This window comes from Phalacrocorax carbo, chromosome 3 (genome assembly GCF_963921805.1).
Source record: "Phalacrocorax carbo chromosome 3, bPhaCar2.1, whole genome shotgun sequence".
NCBI classification, from domain to species: Eukaryota; Metazoa; Chordata; class Aves; order Suliformes; family Phalacrocoracidae; genus Phalacrocorax; species Phalacrocorax carbo.
In genome coordinates, this window is record NC_087515.1 from 86,755,394 (window position 1) to 86,776,156 (window position 20,763).

Consider the following 20,763-nt stretch of genomic DNA (forward strand, 5'->3'; position numbering starts at 1 on the left):
TAATATTTCTTTCTGATGAAAAGCCACACAATGTATTCTCTCAATATTTCTCACGACAATCAGTTATAAAGGTAAGTTATTCCTGAATGTGAGGATTTTTGTTAAGACTCCTGATGTAAAAAATTTGCTCTGCAGCCTGGCTGTAGCTCAGGTTCCCTGTTTGAATGTACATAAACCACATTTTATTACCAATATACTCAGATGCTGTTTACTAATTGAATCTTTGATGGCCAAGTGGCTTGTAGCATTCTGACATCTATAAAAACTCATCAGTATTTTTCAATGTATCTTAAGACATTGATTGCTGAAAGAAAAATGATCTTAAGCTAAGCAGTATTAAACAAAAATTTGAAAAATAACAATTACCCTTAAAATACTTATTTTTTTGTTGGCATGTAATGTGGTCAGGAGGGGAAAATACAGTCATCTTACCCAGACTAAAATCTGCTATTCGTTATTCAAAACCCTTTAGATTGCTTAGATCAAACATTGTTAGAAGTAACTTTTCAAGTCTGTTTGATTTCCTGTGCATTATACCTTTACTAAGAAGTTTATTCAAAATAAAAGAGAAACATGTATTTTTTTTCTTCTGTAGAATTTAATTCTTTTATAAAAAAAGAGATAAAATTATCCTGAAGAAGCCCTTACATTTGACATATATAACAAGACTCATATGTTTTTCCCATCACTGGAAAGTGAGAGAATAATACTTCAAGCGGAAAAATGACCAACAGGAGGGCATTATTTTATATAATGGAATTTTCCTCATCTTTTTTGCCAGATAACTTTAGATTTAGTTTCAACTATCAGTCAAATTCTGTCTTTGAGGTTATAAAACAACTACAGACATGAAATTAAATGGATTTTAACAGTTTTATTGTAAAGATTTGGTCATATAGAGATCTTTCTATATCTTTCTGCAGAAGGGAAATGTGCGGTTAAAACATTTCACCAACATTCAGGAGATCTAGGGCTTCAGCACTCAACATTGCTACAAAGATCTGTGTGAACATTGGGAAGTCATCTAGGTCTGGACAAATTCTCAAACGCGTTCTTTGCTTTCATTTTGTATACCAAGCTTCTCAGATGTGTGAATATGAGCATATACTTAAGTGTTTCGCTACTTCATGGCTATCTTTGCCTGTGGTTCAGATCCTCAGCTGAAAATGAGAAGTAATAATACTTATATTACCTGTAAGAATAAGTCTGTTAATACTTGTTCATTTACTTCAATGACAGACCACTTTAGACAATGGGAGTGGACAGAAAGAAGTGCTAAATAGTGGCTCCTTTTGTTTCCCAGTAAAGATTCTTGGTAAAGATGGAGGTCATGGTGATGCATTCCTAGAAACTTTGCAGTTCCTAATGTGACTAATGTGACTAAAAGATTTAGGATGTCAAATCCCTTTACTGTTTCACAGGTCCAAATTCTTCTTGCTCAGGGCAGCAGAGTGGTAGAAATTCCCTGAATACGTACATACAGAAGACTATGTCATTGCCATTGGTTCTGAAACAAAGGACATGTCTTTCTTGATGACAACTGTGAAGAACTCACAGAATCACAGAATGGTAGGGGTTGGAAGGGACCTCTAAAGAACATCTCGTCCAACCCCCCTGATTGAGCAGGGACAACTAGAGCAAAGGGTGCAGGACTGTGTCCAGGAAGGTTTTGAATATTTCCAGAGAAGGAGACTCCACAGCCTCCCTGGGCAGCCTGTGCCACTGCTCTGGCACCCTCACAGGAAAGAAGTTTTTTCTCATGTTTAGCTGAAACTTCCTGGGTTCCAACTTGTGCCCATTGCCCCTTCTCCTGTCATGGGGCACTGCTGAAAAGAGCCTAGTCCCATCGTCCTGACATCCACCCTTTAGATATTTATAGGTACTGATGAAATCCCCCCTCAGTCTTCTCTTCTCCAGGCTGAACATACCCAAGTCTCTCAGCCTTTCCTCATAAGAGAGATGCTCCAGTCCCCTGATCATCTTTGTAGCTCTCAGCTGGACTTGCTCAAGCAGTTCCACATCATTCTTAAACTGTGGGGCCCAAAACTGGACACAGCACTCCAAATGTGGTCTTACTAGGGCAGAGTAGAGGGGGAGGATAAGCTCTCTCAACCTGCTCGGCCACACTCCTTTTAATGCATCCCAGGATAATGTTGGCCTTCTTGGCCACAGGGGCATGGTGCTGGTTCAGGGTCAGCTGGTTGTCCACCAGCACTCCCAGGACCTTCTCAACAGAGCCCCTTTCCAGTAGTTCAGCCCCCAACATGTACTGGTGCAGGACCTTGCACTTGCTTTTGTTGAATTTCATCAGATTACCCTCAGCCCAGTGCTCCAGCCTGTCCAGGCATCGTTAGATGGCAGCACAGCCTTCTGGTGTATCAGCCACTCCTCCCAGCTTGGTATCATCAGCAAACTTGCTGAGGGTACACTATGCCTTCATCCAGGTCATTGATGAATGTGTTGAAAAGGACTGGACCCAGCACAGACTCCTGTGAAATACCACTAGTTACGGGCCTCTAACTAAACTCTGCCCCATTGATCACAACCCTCTGAGTTCTGTTGTTCAGCCAGTTCTCTATCCATCTCACTGCCCTCTCATCTGACCCACACATCCTTACCTTATCTATGAGGTTGCTATGGGGGACAGTGTCAAATGCCTTACTGATGTTGAGATACACAACATCCACTGCTCTCCCTTCATTGACCCAGTCATGCCATCATAGAAGGCTACCAGTTTGGTCAAGCATGATCTCCCTTTGGTGGATCCATGTTGACTACTTCTGATAACCTTCTTGTCCTCTTCATGCCTGGAGATACCTCCAGATAAACTGCTTCATCATCTTTCTGGGGATGGAGGTGAGGCTGATTGGGCTATAGTTCCCCAGGTCCTCCTTCTTGCCCTTTTTGAAGATTGGAGTGACATTTGCTTTCCTCCAGTCCTCGGGCACATATCCTGTCCTCCACAACATTACAAAGGTGATGGAGAGTGGCTTGGCAAGAACATCTGCCAGCTCTCTCAGCACTCTTGGGTGCATCCCATCGGGGACCATGGATTTGTGAATCCAATTTGCCTGGGTGATCTCTGACCCAATCCTCCTCAACCAAGGGAAAATCCTCCTTTCTCCAGACTTCTTCTCTCTCCTCTGGGGGCTGGGATGCATTTGCAGTAAAGACCAAAGCAAAGAAGGCATTCAGTAACTCTGTCTTCTCTGCACTCTGTATTATCAGGGATACCTCCTTGTTCAGCAGTGGGCCCACTGTATCCCCAGTCTTCCTTTTACTGCAATGTATTTAAAGAAGCTCTTCTTGTTATCTTTGACATCTCTCACCAGATTTTGTTCCAAGTGGATCTTGGCCTTCCTCATTGCATCTCTGCACACTCTGAAAACATTCCTATACTCCTCCCAAGTGGCCAGTCCCTTTTTCCACATACAATGAACCTCCCTCTTCCATTTGAGTTTCTCTAGAAGCTCTTTGCTCATCCATGCAGGTCTCCTGACTCCTCTGCCTGACTTCTTCCTCCTAGGGATGCACCAATCTTGAGCTCAAAGGAAGTGGTCCTTGAATACTGAGCAGCTCTCTTGGACCCCCCTGCCTTCTAGAGCCCTAACCCATGGGATTTCTCCAAGCAGGTCTTTGAAGAGGCCAAAGTTGACCCACTTGAAGTCCAAGATTGTAATCTGACTTGTTGCCTTGCTTCTTCCATGCTGTATCCTGAATTTAACCATCTCATGGTCATTGCATGCAAGGCTACCCCCAGCTCTCATATCCTCAACCAGCCCTTCCTTGTTCAATAGTATAAGGTCAAGCAGCACATCTTGCCTTATTGGCTCCTCCATCGCCTGCACCAAAAAGTTGTCCTCAATGCTCTGCAGGAACCTTCTGGATTGTGCATGGCTCACCATGTTGCTTTTCCAGCAAATATCAGGGTGATTGAGGTCCCCCATGAGGACTAGGGCCTGCGATTGTAAGGGTACTTCCAGCTGTCTGTAGAAGGCTTCATCAACTACCTCTTCTTGATCAGGTGGCCTGTAGCAAACACCCACAACAGTGTCACCCATATTTGCTTCTCCTTTAATTTTTACCCACAAGCTCTCAACTTGTTCTGCTTCTACTCCAAGGCAGAGCTCAATACATTCCAGCTGCTCCCTCACATAAAGAGCAACTCCCCCACCTCACCTTGCTGATCTGTCTTTCCTGAAAAGCCTGTAGCCATCCATGACATCATTCCAGTCATGCGATCTATCCCACCATGTCTCTGTAATTGCAATCAGATTGTGGCCCTGTGACTGCACACAGTTTTCTAGTTCCTCCTGTTTATTCCCCGTGCTGGGTGCGTTGGTGTACAGGCATTTCAGAGAGGTACTTGAGCAAGCACGTTTTCCTGGAGGGTGCACAAGGATCCACTCTAGGCATGCACACCCTTGAGGTGGTTGGTCTCCTGGTTGTCATCACGTGAGGCTGATAAGGCACCTTTATCACTCTTTTGGTTGGCCTGGCTTATTCTCCTGTGGTATGTTATGGCATCAGCATTGCCACTTTGGCCCCCACCCCCCAAGTCCCTCAGTTTAAAGCCGCCTTACCAAGCTGGCCAGCCTGCTGCCAAAGATTCCCTTACCCATTCCAGACAGGTGGATTCCATCCCTCCCTAGCAGGCTATGGTTGCTGAAGAATGTCCTATTGTCATCAAAGTATGTCCCATTGTCATAAAACTCCATCTATATTCAACAGTACGGGGGATACTACAGTGTTCATCAGCTTTGTTGTTGGTTTTGTTGTTGTTTTCTGTTCCAGATGATCCACTGGCTTTTAGTTCAGTGCTTTGAATTCATATTTAGAGGAAAGGAGTATTGTTATTGTCTTGAGTTCTACTGTATTCTGGGTCTAATATACCGTGGACCTAAAATTAGGATTTTTTTTTTTTCCCCTCTTTCAAGCGTTTGACAGCAGAAAGAAGGGCTCAGGTGTATTGCAATTCATATACATCCCAGGCATGTATGTATTAGGAACCTGGAAGCTGGTTACTCTTGGGCGCATGCTCTGCATATTTAGGTCAGGGAGATTTGGAAGTTAAGTTAGAAAAGAAATAACATGTGAAAATCAGATATACTATGTTTTTGATACAAAGTTCATATCATTGTTCTAGTAAATTTATTTCCTGTATATGCCATGCAGAATTTCCAATACAAAAATCCAAGGCCTAACTATAGCCATCTGGGTCAAAAAGCCTATTAAATATGAGTATATGATGGACCTGGGAGAAAATGACTTTGGGGAGTTTTTCAATTGTATATTTCTCTCACAGAAAACACAACACATTTGTGTTTCCCTCTGAGATCTGACAGATACGTTTATTTATTGTGAATGATGCTTTTAAAATTGCAAGCTAGATTGCTCAGTATTATAGGGAATGGCATTGTATAGAGCAGTCAAGCATAAAGAAAACAAATATAATGAAAATAAAAATGGTAGCCAGTGCTGCTTTGCACATCTCCCCTAAAGAGGACAAATAGTTTTTAGAACACTGGAAAACTTTGCAGGGCCAACTAAACAGAGTAATCTTGACAATCCAATTCCTTTGCTTTTCATAGACTTTAACAGGGGAGGTCTGTTTCTCTGTAAGTCCACAATGTTCTTATTTACCTATATTGATCCAAAACTTTTTCCATTTTAGTGCTAGAATCCTTTCAGCTATGACTTCAGATTGACTCACTACTGCCAGTATTAACAGCTGACTAGGTTGCTATATTTCGTCTAAACACATTTTATCACATTTTTCTATTGCCTATGTGACAGAAACTCCAAGAGCTTACTGCAGCAGTGCTGCTATGGACTGATCCTATGAAGTACTAGACATCCCTTGGAAAGGTGCTTAGCATCCGCAACAACCAGTGGGATGAATGACATTCAGTGTCTGTCAGAATCAAGTTCTTTGTCCTCAGGGTTGTAGCATTTCAGCAGAATGAAGGCATATTGTCCTATAGCTGTGATATTGCTCCATAAAGGAAAATTTGGAAAAGCGTATTTAACATTTGGAATGATGATAATATTAACAACATTTATGCCATTATTCATTGCACCTATTTGCACTGAAATGCTATGTGGTAAGCTGTGTTTGCGTTAGTGTAACCCTCTATAGCTGATGATGTACCTTACAGGAGGGCCAACTACTTTTTAGTCGCTTTTACTGCAATTTAGGAAGAAAGCAATAAAATTATCTTCTAAGGCAGTTTTGTGCTATTGTTAACCAGAAAGGAGGAAGAAATGCTAAAGGCAAACATGTCAAAGTATTATTTGCCCATAAACTCAAAATGGAAGATAAAGGAACACAGGTATTTTGTAAATAAACTATGCTTAAGGTGCAGAAAGAAGGAAGGGTGTGATCCATAAGAAGAACTTACATTTCTGTACTGTTCACCACCATAACTGCTGATTTTATTTTGGCTTGAACACAAGACTGTGATATTGGCAACAGGATTATTATAAATTTTAAAAGACAAATTATTGTGGTAGAAAGTTAAAATTCTTATGAAGACTGTGTTTAATTTCACAGGGAATTTTGGGAATGCAAATAATTTAGTGTCAAGCTCTGCATGAGATTGCCTACATACAGTCAACCTTCACATCCTGGAGTCCACTTCAGGTGCTGTAGAATTTCTCAAGAGTATGAACAAAAATGTCTTCCCGTCCCAGCAATGCTGTCCATGAGGAATTCTCAGATCTCTTCTCAGAAAGTTTGACTGTTGATACCAAAGATTTCTTCACAGATTAATGGCCATTCACAGAAAATGAATTCTTAGGCACTGAAGAAATGTGAACAGCCAGATCAACCCTGGATCAACACATGCTATTGTTGGCAAAATACGTGTGCAGGTGTCTGGATCCACAGTTAATACCTCCTTCTCCCTATCTATGTAGCATGTGATAATCTGCTATGGCAAATCATTGCCTAGTGTGGCCAGCCAAAGTGATCTTGTGATTTTCAGTGTCTAACCTATTTTGAGCAAGACTGAAAAAAAACCCAAATATGCCTAAAACAGATTAACAGCTACTGCTGATATCTGTCATGTATTTTTTTTCTCTTTCCTTGCTTTAATTATTTTTACTAAATTTTATAACTTTATTTTACACAGGCACATTCTGGATCACAGGATGACGAGTCTTCTACATGGCAATGGCTATTGTATAAAAATGCACAAGCATAGTATGATAGACCTCAACCAAAGTATATAACTGTGCTTCACACAGAAGGAAGGAGACAGAGGAACTTTCCTGTGCTGATTTGGATGTAGATATCTGGAAGCTCATATTGGGCAACTCTTGCTATGCTCCTGGAACAGCAATACGCAGGTTTTCTCAGTGCATTAACCACACTTCGAACTTACACATGACAATTTTTTTCAAAGGTTAAGTGTGACAGTACTCTGTATGCTAAACTGTCTCCCCTCTTCCATTTACATCAAGTTCAATGTCACACTTTTAATCTTCAAAGCTCTGTTAGTATGGTCTTAGGCTACTTCGGTGATTGCCTGCCACAGAATGATGTGGCTTTTCCAGGCAGTGGTTTAGGAAATATGGAATATTAAAGTGCAAGGATGAGTCTTGGCAGAGTAGAAACTGAATTAAGAATTTTCTTTTTGTACCTGGAACTCATTTAAAGAAGAAATGAAAATGATCTCTATAGTCTCCAGAAGTAAATGCCAAGGCTCAAATCTTTACTTTCTCCTTTTCAATATTTATATCATATTTGGGCAGGAATTATCTAGAATGTTCCAGCAGCAACATTGCTGTAGGAAGTGTTTGGGGAGTTTTTTGTTTGTATGTTTAATTTCTGAACTTTTACTAAGACTTATTGGTTCTTTTAAATTTGTATAATTTTCCAAATACATAGGCACAGAAGAGCTTCACACAGGAACGGAAATTTTGGAATTCACCACTCTTAAAATTACTGACAAAGCTGAGAAGGATTTCTAGGACTGCTTATCTGACAGAATAATGAAAAAAAAATTAACTAAGGATAATGTTATAATTAACGAAAACTGGGCAGATCATACATATAACAGAGTTTGTTGTTGCAAGAATATTAAACTGTGGTTCATATAAAGCTATTCCAAGTGATAATATTAAATACATTTTAGAATCTGTGAGATCCTTGTTTAAGAATTTATGTTAAGGCTGAAGAAATCAATGACTAAGGATGAATTGTCTAGAAAATTAAAATTGTCACATATCATATATTACATGTTTTTCTAGAAAACAGTATTAACATAGATTTAACACCCCTGAAAGAGGTTATAGTAGAGTATTTACAGAAGTTTTAAGTTACACTGGGAGAAATAAGATGAACAAAATATATTACAGCTGATGCAGGGATGATTCTCATAAAAACTTAGCAGAAGGTGAATTTAAGTATGATACGATTGTCTACAAAATGATCCCTGGTTTTCTGTAAGAATCAGTGGAAGAAGTGAAGAGTGGACTCAATCATTGGAAAATATTATTTTTAGGCTCCATTACAGTAGAGGTTGCACAGGCATTTTGCACTACTCTGCTGCTTATTCCACTAGGATTAAAAGTAACCTAGATCTTTGCTTCAGCCACTGGGTTCCAGTAAGGCCTTGCTGAGCATCTAAAATTTGGCTGCTTAGTTATCAAGTCCACAAGTAACAACTGACAATACTAATATCAAAATGACTTAGAGACATATCAGAGAGATTTCAACAGGCAGTCAGTTAAGGCACTGAGGACAGGGGGTCATTCTGTAGGTGGTGTATTACATCAAGTAGGTCCTTGTACAGCTCAGTTTTGGTGGTTTTGGGGTAGCTAAAGCTAGATCATGAAAAAGGTCATAACTGCCTCTTCCAGCAATATACTTCTAAGGGCATAATGGTGATCATTTACAGTCAAACAGCTAGCTTTATTTATAGTGTTTATGTGGCACAAAAAAGAACAGCTAACATAAAAATTATTTTCTCAGAAAATATTGAAGAGGGAAAATTATTTCAAGAAAATGAATGAATACTGTGGTGTTAATCTATGCTCTTTTTAACCACTAATTAGCAATGTGATTAAGGAAATTAGAGTTAATTAAAGGTAAAATGTTTCCTCTGTAAATTGTTTCATGCATCTGATAATGTGAGATATGCCACTCAGACACCATTTCACCCATAAAGTCTGCATGTTTATAGCCTGCATATAACATTTGTAATCATCTGTCTAATATGTTTGGCTATTACTAAACATAACTCATTGGAAGAATTACTTTTACTTGAATAATGTCTGTTGGTTTTGTAAACTGCCTGTTTCTAAACTCGGGCTGATGAACGCCAGGACAGTTATTCCTGAAATCACCACTACAGCTGACTTCAATGAACAAGGCAAGTCTTCTCTTTCCATCGCTGTGTCTGATCAGAGCAGCACTGAGTCAGATCAAACAGGCTGATATTAATGTCATTCTTTCCAGCCAGTTAACTGGTCTTGAATGAGCCTAGGGAAGGTGAGAATGGGGTGTCATTAATTTTTTTATAGCATATGTAACAACAAAGCAGGTGAAATCTGTTAACAGAATTCTTTAGCTTGCATGTATTAAAATAATATATGTGTCTCTGGGTAAAGTCAGTGTGTGCATCTTGTGATGTATTATGTTTTTTCACTGCTGCATAGACTTTCTGGTACAGAAGGTTAAGAAAATAGAATGGCTGTCCTGAGTCAAGTTAAGCATAATACAAAAGCAAAAGGGTCACCCCTCCACCCACCCCGCACAAGAATGGTTTCTGTTGTCAGACAATTCTACTCTATTCATACACATGGAAACATGTGCATGCATATTTGGTGAAGAGAAATCTTTCTTTGCTGTGACCTATATCATCCACAGAAATAAGAAAAAAAGAAAAATATTTTTAAAAAGCAAAAGAAAAGAATCTGGAAGATCCCGATGCAGTAATTTAGTGCATCTTCTTCTTGCCAAAGAAAGATCAACTGTTCAATTTTTCTAGAGTGGCTTTTGCAGCAAGGTCTGGGTTCAAAATGCAAGAATCATTAATATACTGGTGTCTTAAGTCCCTATCTAGAAATCTGACAAAATTAGACCAAATGGTGTGGTATTCAATAAAACTATCTTGCCTCCCTGGAAGTGGTGAATGAACTGCCGTGAGAAAGAACCATCAAAGACAAAAAAAACCCAAAAAGACAACTTAGAACAGGAAAATGCACTGGATAATATTCAATAACTACATCTCTTTTCCCCAGGTATATTCATAACTATTAAAATGCCTTGTTTCTGATTTATTGGTAAAATTACTCATCACCTAGTTGATTTCTGCTTCCTACACCTATGTTCTCTTTGTATTTTAGATTGTTAACTCTTAGACTTTTTTTAACTCTTTCATTGTAGCAAGACTTTACCATACTGCAACTGCCTCATTAATGTGTTTCATAGTCATGCTTGTTCTTTCCAAAGTACAACTGCTCTGCTAAATGCAGCTGTTTTCAGTTATTGATGTTCTACAATAAATGTATTTCATAAAAGTTTGTCATACAAAACAAGAAATTTCATTTTCTTAAAGATAAAAATAAATCTACATAGGAAAGTAGAGGTCAGTTTGATCTACATAGATGCTGTTACTAAGTTTTAAAATATTTTAATTGTTTGTTATTAAAACAAAGCAAAACAAGACCACTTACATATCATATTATACCAAAATATGTTAATTGATCATAAAAGCACATGGTTGTCATGTCACACTTCATTCTATTCTTTCCAGTTGTTTTTAAGCAAACATTCAATGAATATTCACTTTTTTATGGAGGAATGATGCAAGTATTGATGCAAAGTGATACATACAGCTATCTCATCCCAAGCTGAATTAGCAAAAGCCCAGCCATCAGGAAAAGTGATTTAACCCCTCTATTCCACATTTTGGGGCCATGCCTGGAGTGCTGCATCCAGTTTGGGGCCTCCCAAAGCAAAAGACATAATCAACAAACTGGAGGGAGTCCAGTGGAGGGCCACCAAGACAACCAAGGGGCTAGTGCACCAGGATGTGTGGAGAGGCTGAGGGAACAGGTTTGTTTAACCTAGAAAAGAAAACACTCAAGGAGAATGATGCTGCAGTTACCTACTGTCTAAAGAAGAGATTTTGCAGGAGAAAGGCTCCTTTTCCTGCATAACAAAAGGACACAACTCAAAGTTTCATCAACAGAAATTCCAACTGGCTATGAATAAAAAAATATGCAAACAGAGCAGCTAAGCCCTGAAGCAGGTTGCAGAGTCTTCACCCTTGGAGATATTTATAACTTGTTTAGACATAAGCCTGAGCAACCCAATCTGACTTAAAAAATTATCACTACTTCGGGCAGGAAATTGGACTACATGACTTATAAATTTCCCTTCAAACTGAAATTGTGCTAAATTTCTAGAATTCCATTTATTCTTTGATTTAGGGTCTGCTTGTGTAAATCTTTGTGATACAAGGGTTCCCAAAGAAAGCGCTGCTGTTGATTTTACACTGTGAAAGGAAAGGATGCCATGTATAATTTTGATCATTAACTCATCCAGAACTAAAACACAGATTATATCAAGTGTTGTGTTTATGAATAAAACCAAACTTCTTGACACTAATTTTTATTTCATTTGAAGCCTGGGAGGATATTTTTATTGTTTTCATGTCCCTCATTGGCTATCCACCATCTACACAGAGAAGTTAAAGTTTCCTTAAAGATGTTTCATGCTTCATTGTGTTTGGACAAGGATAAAGCCAGTATTAATTCATTCCCAAATTCCATTTTTTTCCCTTCAGACAATTTTTTTTCCCTGATGAAAAATTCTGTTTGCTATACTACAATTAAAAAACTGCAACTGTGATGTCTTTTCCACCACAGAAGAAACATGTTGACGTCAGATACTACCAATATGTTTAGGATTTTTAGCTATTCATGGTTGTCATGGCTGGCTAACGCAGAATGTCAGATTTGAATTTAAACTGAGCAAATTAAACCACTAGATTTATTTAAAATGTAGTGGACTAGACTAGATATACTCTGTCTTGTCTCTGATATTTTGGATGTGACCCTATGTACAGCCCTCCTTTTGTGAAACACCAGATTTTGATAAACGGACAATTTAGAAAGCATAAGTAATATCCAGTCCTGCCTGCTATGAACACCACAATTAACCTGATTCATGGGACATGAGTGTCATGAAATACATTGTTTGACAAGCACCCTAATTACTTATACTAGCAGCAAGTCTGAAGACTGAGGTTGAAACAAATCTGTATGCCATATATCATAGTTTGCTGTAGTTTTCCTCACAGTTTGTCATTCTTTAGGGGACAAAGAATTTTGTGGAAAACTCACCTTTTCCGCTCTTTTTTTTAAACCTCAAATCTAATAAATTTCTAGCTGAATTTGAGATTATATATTTATACAGAGCTGTGTCTGGAATGGAAAGCGTAACTTTGGATTTCAGATATGATATTGAGACAGGTGTCTCAGAAATGAGATAAGAGTTAAGGTGGCGTTGTGTTTTGGTTTTTTTTTTAAATACAGTTTCTAATCTTTAGCTGTTTACAAAACTGATTGCTACAGACATTGAATTTTCTTTGTAGGTCATTAAAGTCAATACAGTACTCATTTTTCAACTGTCATAATAATCAAAGACATTGTGTTATTTATGTTGCAGCCTCTTCCTACTCTTTTTTGTTCCCTAATGCTTTCTAGACTGAAGAATTTTGTGGTGCCAAAATAAGAGATAATAAGAAAAATAGCAGAGAGACCAAACATGTCTTTGTCTTTTTCAAAAGGGATATCATCACCAGTGACACTGTTATTTGAAAGATTGTACTCTTCAGTTCCTCTAATGCTATACAGTTTTAAAACATTGTCTCAACTGGGAGCTGACTTCTGAGTAAGCAGTAGACTTTTTGATCTTTTAGCTATTCAGTGATCCATGGGAACACTTTTGTGGCTTCAGTACACTTCTTCATTTGCCAATATCTTTATCATTAAAACAAAACAAAACAAAACAAAAGTTAATAGCTGAAGTTAGTCTCCAGGACTGGGTCTGAACTGGCCCTCTGAATACTTTACAGTCAATTATGATTATTTATTATTTATGTTACAGTGTAGCCAAATGTGATAGAAAGGCAATTTACTAACTTTTAAAGAGTCAATGTTTCAAAAAACCTGACAGATTTCTGAGCAAGAAATAAATCATACTCTTAAAGCTTGAGTTTGAGTGAAAGCATTGCTACAAGATATGTTCTGTGATGACTGGTGGAAAGGTTAGAAACATTAAATAATTTATTTTGAAAAAAATATTTGATTATTTCTGTCTTTATTATTGTAACCAGACATAATTATATTTAAATTATCTAATTATTGGAATTTAACAAATGGCAGCATTTATTTTCAGAGCTGGAGTTGTATATCAATAGATTGAAAGTAACTAAAATAATAAATAAAGAATACATTATGTATGAGGAAGGAACTGAAATTTTTTATCTGTGTAACAGTGCAGGAAGGAGGAAAAATAAATTGAAAGGAAAAAAAAATCTATGAATGTGTGAAACAGACAGAAATCAAGCCTGAAGAATAATTAGTTAAAGTGGAACTTAGAGGTTAGTATCAAAAATATTCAGCTGAAACTGAGAGGAAAAAATAGGTTGAATAATAGCAAAAACTACTTGAAGATAAACTGTAGGAAGATGAACAATCACTTCCCAGATGAAGTGAAGCAGCTGAAGCTTTACTTTTCAGATGATTGTGATGTGTATGGACAGAAATATTTCAAGATTTATTATAAGAAGCAGGAGCTTAAATAAAATTAAAAAAAATTTTAAAGCACCAAATTTTCAGTAGCAAATATACCTGTGTTATACATCTAAGTAATTCTAATTCAAGGTATACTGAAGGTAGTCTTACTAGATGTTTAGCATGAATATGGTTCAGAGTACTGGTGACTAAAATATGACCCTACGACAAATCAAACATGTTGTTTTGTAGTTCTTTCACAGTTCTGTGAAACATTTTCTGTCTGAAACCATGTCATAGGTATCACAGATAATGTATCTGAGCCCCTTAGTTTTAATGTATTTGTTCTTCCAATTGATTTTTTCTCTGTAAAAGAAAGGATGATGGTGATGATGATTTTCACCTTATGGCTAGAGGACTGAGTCACAGAGAAACTGATATGTTGTTCAAGGTAGAGACAAAAGCTGTAGAAGTGGAAACTGCAAGCAGATATCTTAAAGCCTAGGTTAGTGTTCCACTAACGAGTGGAGACCATCTACCATTTCCTGTCTCATTGTTATAAAAAATTGGTTTTGTTCAGTTTCATCGGTAACATTCATCCTCTTCTGTTGTTTTTCATGCATCTTGTCTCATCCAATTAACTATTATGCAAGAGGAAAGTTTTCTTAAAAACCTTTGCAATTTCTCATTAAAACTGTTATCCAGATTTGATGTTACACAAATACTTTGACTATCTGGCTCTCTCTTGTTTTTGAAACAAATAAATATTACTATGTATGGTCAATTATAGATGTAACTACTGTGAAGGTGTTTCAGTTATGACAAAGAGTAGCAACACTTCCCAAAAGACTGAACTTTGAGTGGGATGAATAGATGACCCTCATAAACCATTTCTTTAATCCTAAAATGAATGCAAAAAAATCAAAATGTTGAATCCATATATGCTTTATGCTTACCTATGCGAGAGCCACAGTGAATACTTCTGAAAAAAGGGTTAACATTGCCCATTTATATCATGCATATATAATAGATTTATGGGAAAGAGTCATCAGAGGGTTAATTTGACTTACCTTAATTTTGAGGAAACTAGGATAGATACTTCAGACAGACAAGTTAAAAATGACACTTTTAAGCTGGATAAAGTAAAACCTAATAAGGGAAAATAAACTCTAGATAGTAAGGGTATGTAGTGAGGAGCTATTCCTCAGGCAACAAAACACTGAATGCATTCTCTTCCTTGCAGTCTACACCTCTGTCCATTAGAGTTAATCTTTGCATCAGCTTTGAGGCATACTACATCTGGCGGAGTAATGGCAGAACCAGGCATACACCTGTAGGTATGTTACTGACATATATTACACCAATGGATGACATTCTTGCATCTGCACCCTCCTTTTTTTACTTTTTTTGGGGGGTAGGTATGTTCAAGTTTTCAAAAAGGTAGAATGCATTTCAGACATTTTACAGAACTTTGATTGCTTGTCTTTTTTACATAAGATGGTTCAGGTTCTGACTCTAAAGCAATTTTGAGCATTTCCTGCTAAAAAAAGACCCCCTAAAAGTTCCTAAAACTAAATTAAAAACATGTGGTACTGGATGTTGCCATGGATAAAATACTTGATTTATTTTAAAGCATGTACTCTATGTATGCAAGAATGCATACATTCTCATGCCTGAATACCTACTTGTATACCAACAGTCAGACAATCAGTTTTGGACCTGTTCTTGAGTATAACTTACCATGTACATTGTAAATCCTTTACTCTACTTGAAGGCATCCCACAGAGCTTGAGAAACTTGTGCTTTTGTATTTTTGTGTGATCTGAAGTTTCCACCTGTTAGAATTGATCATTTTAGTATCAGAAAGGAATTAGCAAATCGTATCTAATAGCAGGTGTCCCAAACTTTTTTTAATATTGTGGTGACACTTTTATGAGGTACCCTGAGTTATAAACCAATAAATGAAAGAGCATGCTAAAGAATTCACTGACCCCCTAAACTGAGTTTTCTGTAATCTCAAGTTCATGAGAGAGATGTTCTTGCCTTAGATTTTTTTAAAGTTGTAGGTGGCTGGGATAAGAAGATAGAAAATTATGATGAACCTAAATTGTATAACTTCACATATGTTAAATTAATGCTGAAAGTTGTATATCTTATGATTCATGCCACTGTTGATGGCTTAGGAACTTCACAGTTACTGGAGTGCTGTATCTTTCTAGAGCAGATATTGCTAATCAAGAGGATTATACTAAAATGAGTGGAAGTATGATAAAGAAAAAACTCACATGAGCATAATCATTTCAGTTTGGGAAGTGAGACTTGAACCCAAATCAACAAAGCTTAATATTGTTACCAAAATAATTTCATCTACTCCTTTACCATGCACACATCTGTGCAATTTATAAAAAAAATACACACTAATAGTAATTTTCCAGTAAAAATGGATCACAGCAAAAGTAATTCTGAAATATAGTCAGAATTTATGGACATTCATCACACTATGGTATGTTAGAAAACAGTTGAACCCTTTGTTTCAAAGAAAGAAGAAAAGGATTATTTTTTACCATTATCTCCTCTGATTTCAATATTTTTCCAAGTTGTTTTTATTTTTTTTTCTCCTCAAATATCTTAGATGGATGGCCTTCTTTGGAAGAACCATGAAAATTTCTGTTAAATCTATTTTATTTAACATAAAAATTAAATAAATAAAAGTGTACCCAAAAGGTGTTTTGTTTTGTGTTGTTTTTTTCACTCCTAGACTTTCATTTTATGAAATTCTCTTTTCACAGTTTTGTTATTTAAGAATATACAAAGCTGGGAACAGTTCCAACTCACAATGGAGAAATTACTGTACTTCACTGAAAAAAAAGTTGAAACTCCAAGCACTGTCACATGAAGAATAAATGAGGCCAGTTAATTCTGTTTTTTCTAAAAGAGAAAGCACCTTAGAACAGGGAAGACATGGATTTAACTAATTGACTTACACCCTGGAGATGATACACTCTTGGCCACAAACACTTATTGTGAGGCAATACGTGGAATGTCACCCATTGCATCTGCACACAATAAACTGATTTTTGTTAAGGGTAAACTAAATGATGTAGTAATATATAACTGTCTATAATGGATAAGTCCAAAGATCCATTTATCTGAGTATTCTGCTAGCAGTGGTGAAATGCAGATGCCAGGAACAAATTACAGTGTCTATATATATAAACAGATTTAAAAAGCTCAAGTAAATAGTGATAGTTCTTCACAATGTTCTCCCAGCCTGCAACAACTGACGTCTCAGTTACATCCTGAAACAATGGTAAAATTTTTTAATTACATAGTCTTTTTTGCTTTGCATGCAGTTTCTCCAGTTGCCCCTTGAGTTCCTGCAGACCTTTAGCATTCCCACATCCTGAGCAAAGGAGCTTTACAGCTTAACTACAGACTCAAGAAATAGTAGTTGTTTTTCTTCTTTTTGAACTTGCTACCTACTATTTTTACCTGATGCTAGTTCGTGATTCGTAAGATACAATGAACAACTGATCTCTCTTCACATCTCCTATACATGTTCTCTGGGCCACTCATTTTTTTTTAAGGCTGTTGATTTAACTTTTTCATGTATGTGTATAATGACTTACATTGATAAGTCTATTGCTCCAAGGAGACCTTATCTCAGCCTTTCAGTACTTAAAGGGGGCTTATAAGAAAGATGGGGACAATCATTTTAACAAGGCATGTTGTGAAAGGACAAGAGGTAATGCTTTTAAACTAAAAGAGGGTAGATTCAGACAAGATAGAAGGAAGAAATTTTTTACAATGAGGGTGGTGAGGCACTGGCACAGGTTTCCCAGAGAGGTGGTGGATGCCCCATCCCTGGAAACATTCAAGGTCAGGCTGGACAGGGCTCTGTGCAACCTGATCTAGTTGAAGATGTCCCTGCTCATCTCAGGGGGGTTGGACTAGATGACCTCTAAAGGTCCCTTCCAACCCAAAGCATTCTATGATTCTATGGTTCTATATGTATCTATGAACATTAACATTAAATATGTGGATATATTTTAGAAGTGTAAATAGCAATCTTTTACAAAGAGTAGATCCCCATCTTGACAAGTTGTCTTTTCTCTTCCAGTCATTTTGTCCTCTACAGGTAATGTAAAATGCAATAGTCACCAGAGGATTGCACTGCAGAAGTAAACTCTTTACTGGCTTTAACTTGAGGCAGCTACTTTCTTTGTCAGTCACTGAGCACAGTGCTGTAGAGGGCAGGAGGCATGTGGTCTACATGGACACCATGAAATAAACAGAGTCTGGGTAAGCTACAATTCCTTTTTTCTGGAGAAATGGGGGGCTTCATTACCACCCTCTGTCATGAATTTTTATGATTAGCTATGTTTGTAGGAACTTTCTTTGGTTTCAGTATGGCATATGTGTGATAATTTAGTATTTTTGCAGCTAAATTGTCAGTTTTAGGATTTTTTTCCCCAGCTTTCTGTATATGAACAATAGTATTTATTTTTGTACAATTAAGAATGCAGCATAAGGAGTAAGAATATTATTTTTTCTTCTATAAAAGAGAGAAGAAATACTAAAAAGGAATTTACCAAAACAAGGCAAAACAACAAATCAGAACATTTTCTTCAAAAATACCTATCTATTTCTAGACTCATGCAAAAACAAACACTTCAAAAGAAAGAGACTATAAAGAATTTAGGCTCAAACAGTTAAAACAGATAACTTTAAGCAACGAAGGTAATATCATAAGACTCAAGTTTCTCCTGAACTGAGATGGTTAATCTCACTTAAGATCACCCTTCCTCTCCCTTACTGAAACCGACCAGAGTCTCACTCCCACAGAGACTGAGTAGTTGAGATATCAGTAATCTTGCTATAAGGAATTCAGGTCTGAGCTCTGAAACAGAACTTGTACACAACATAAAATCTTGCTGGCTAACTTCCAACACTTAAAAAGCCTCAAAGCTTTTGGTAGGAGCAGCAAAGAACTGACTTGCAGACAGCTAATGATTTGGTTTCCAGACAAAAAAAAAAAAAAATCCATTTGGGAAATGGCAAACCAACTCTCTTTAAAAGGCTTCCAACAGTGTAGGTCACTATACCATATCTAATGGAAAGGTCATCTCTTAGGAAAGGTTAGAAAACAGTGAGGGCTTTCTACATTTTTACTTCAGATCATTCAGTTGAAATGGAACACAAAATGAATGGAAGGAGACGGTTCAGCCACATGGCTGCATATCCTGACTGCCTGGCTTATCAAGAGAGTGCGGAGGTTTAGCACAGAAAGATGTATGAGCTGGGACAAAGGAGACATAAACACCAGTACAAAATGCATATTTTACTATTGCTGAAAAAACAGCAGTTGAAGCTGGCTGCCCGATAGTGCCAACACAGGGTCAGCAAAATATTTTCTCTAAGTTAGATATGCAGGAATTATTATTAAAAAAAGGTATGATTTCTACTAGGGACATTTTAAATGTTCCTATTTTAATTGGCAACCGGTCCAAAGTTCATCCCATACATCTCCCTCCTTTTTGCTCTGTCCCCAAAAAGTCAGAAAAGCTGTCTCTTTTCTAAGGCTAAAGGGAAAAAAAAACCCACCCATGAATACTAAATTGTCTCTGCATAATCTTGAGAAATTTTCACCTTCCAGCAGCTATGCAATTTAAAATGTGAATCTCCCTATATATTCCAGGTGCAGAAAAGTTTTAAACTTATAGCCTCTTATCAGATGATAAAATAAAAATGGACAACAACCATGGAAATACGATACACATTCACATAAAATCTTCTGCTGAATCTTTATGGATCTCTCTTCTGTTTTGCCAGTGTTCCTATTCTATTCCACGGATAATTTTTATTACGTAAATCTTGCTCCCAGGTAGTAAGGGTCATTTCCAGGTCACACAAAATCAGTTTCTTGAGCTATAGTGGCTTTACTTACCTTTTGGTGTTTTTTTAGGGAGTACTCTGGACATTTTAGCATGCATGGTTTTAATTTTTTTCTGATTCATAAATCATAAACTGCTTTTGCTCAGGATTTCATGGATCTTTGTAAATTTCTTACATTTTATCTGTGATAATACTAATCCTGTGGAATTCCAGACTTGAGAAGTAAAAAGGACGATCATCTTTTGATGAAAGTATTAAATTATTCTTTGCCTTATTCTTTATGATGAAGATTGGTTTATTTTTAATTTTTACTTGTGAAAGGCAAGAGCAAACTAAAAGATCTTCACATAATGCAATTCACAAGGTTAGTAACATTTTCTTCAATATTTCAAATTCTAGTTAGAAATAGGTATTTCCTGTCACTTGTCATGCATTGATACTTCAGTGTATATTTTGATAAGGAAAAGATACAATTTTAAAGAAAATTTTTGAAAAAAAAAAAAGAAAGGAAAATAAAGAAATCTTTTTCAATGCACCAATGCTCCACTATGCACCAATTCTCAGTCTTAGAAAGATGATTCAGGTTGCACCTTGAAGATTCTTCCTGGATTATATGGGATGATAGTTAAAATTATTTTGAATTGTTTTAAAAACAAAGGCATTTTGAGATTCAGTTCTATAATAGGCAAATGCTATATTCTATGTTCCTGAAAGTATGTGATCAGGAGAACTCCTGAGTGAGAAAGTTTTTGATTATTTACTGCTTAAACATAAGATTTTTCTGCCTTTAAGATTTTTTTCCTTTAAGACGTTCTGGTTGCTTCAGACTGAAAAAGAAAAAAACAGACTAAAGGCTTTTCATTAAATAATATTGTTAGTGGGAAGGATGTCAGAAGAAAAAATACATAGTAAATTTGCATAATATAAATGTTCTTTTTTGATGGTCATTTGTACTGAGTGAATAATTTTATAGCAATGATTATTAAAACTTTCTGTTATTTAATCCTTTCATAATACTCACCAGGTTCTGTTATTCAAAATTAACTTTTTTCCAGAGAGAATTTTTTGGGCTGAAAGTTATTTTAAAATTACTTTTGAATTTATAATGGAGAATTA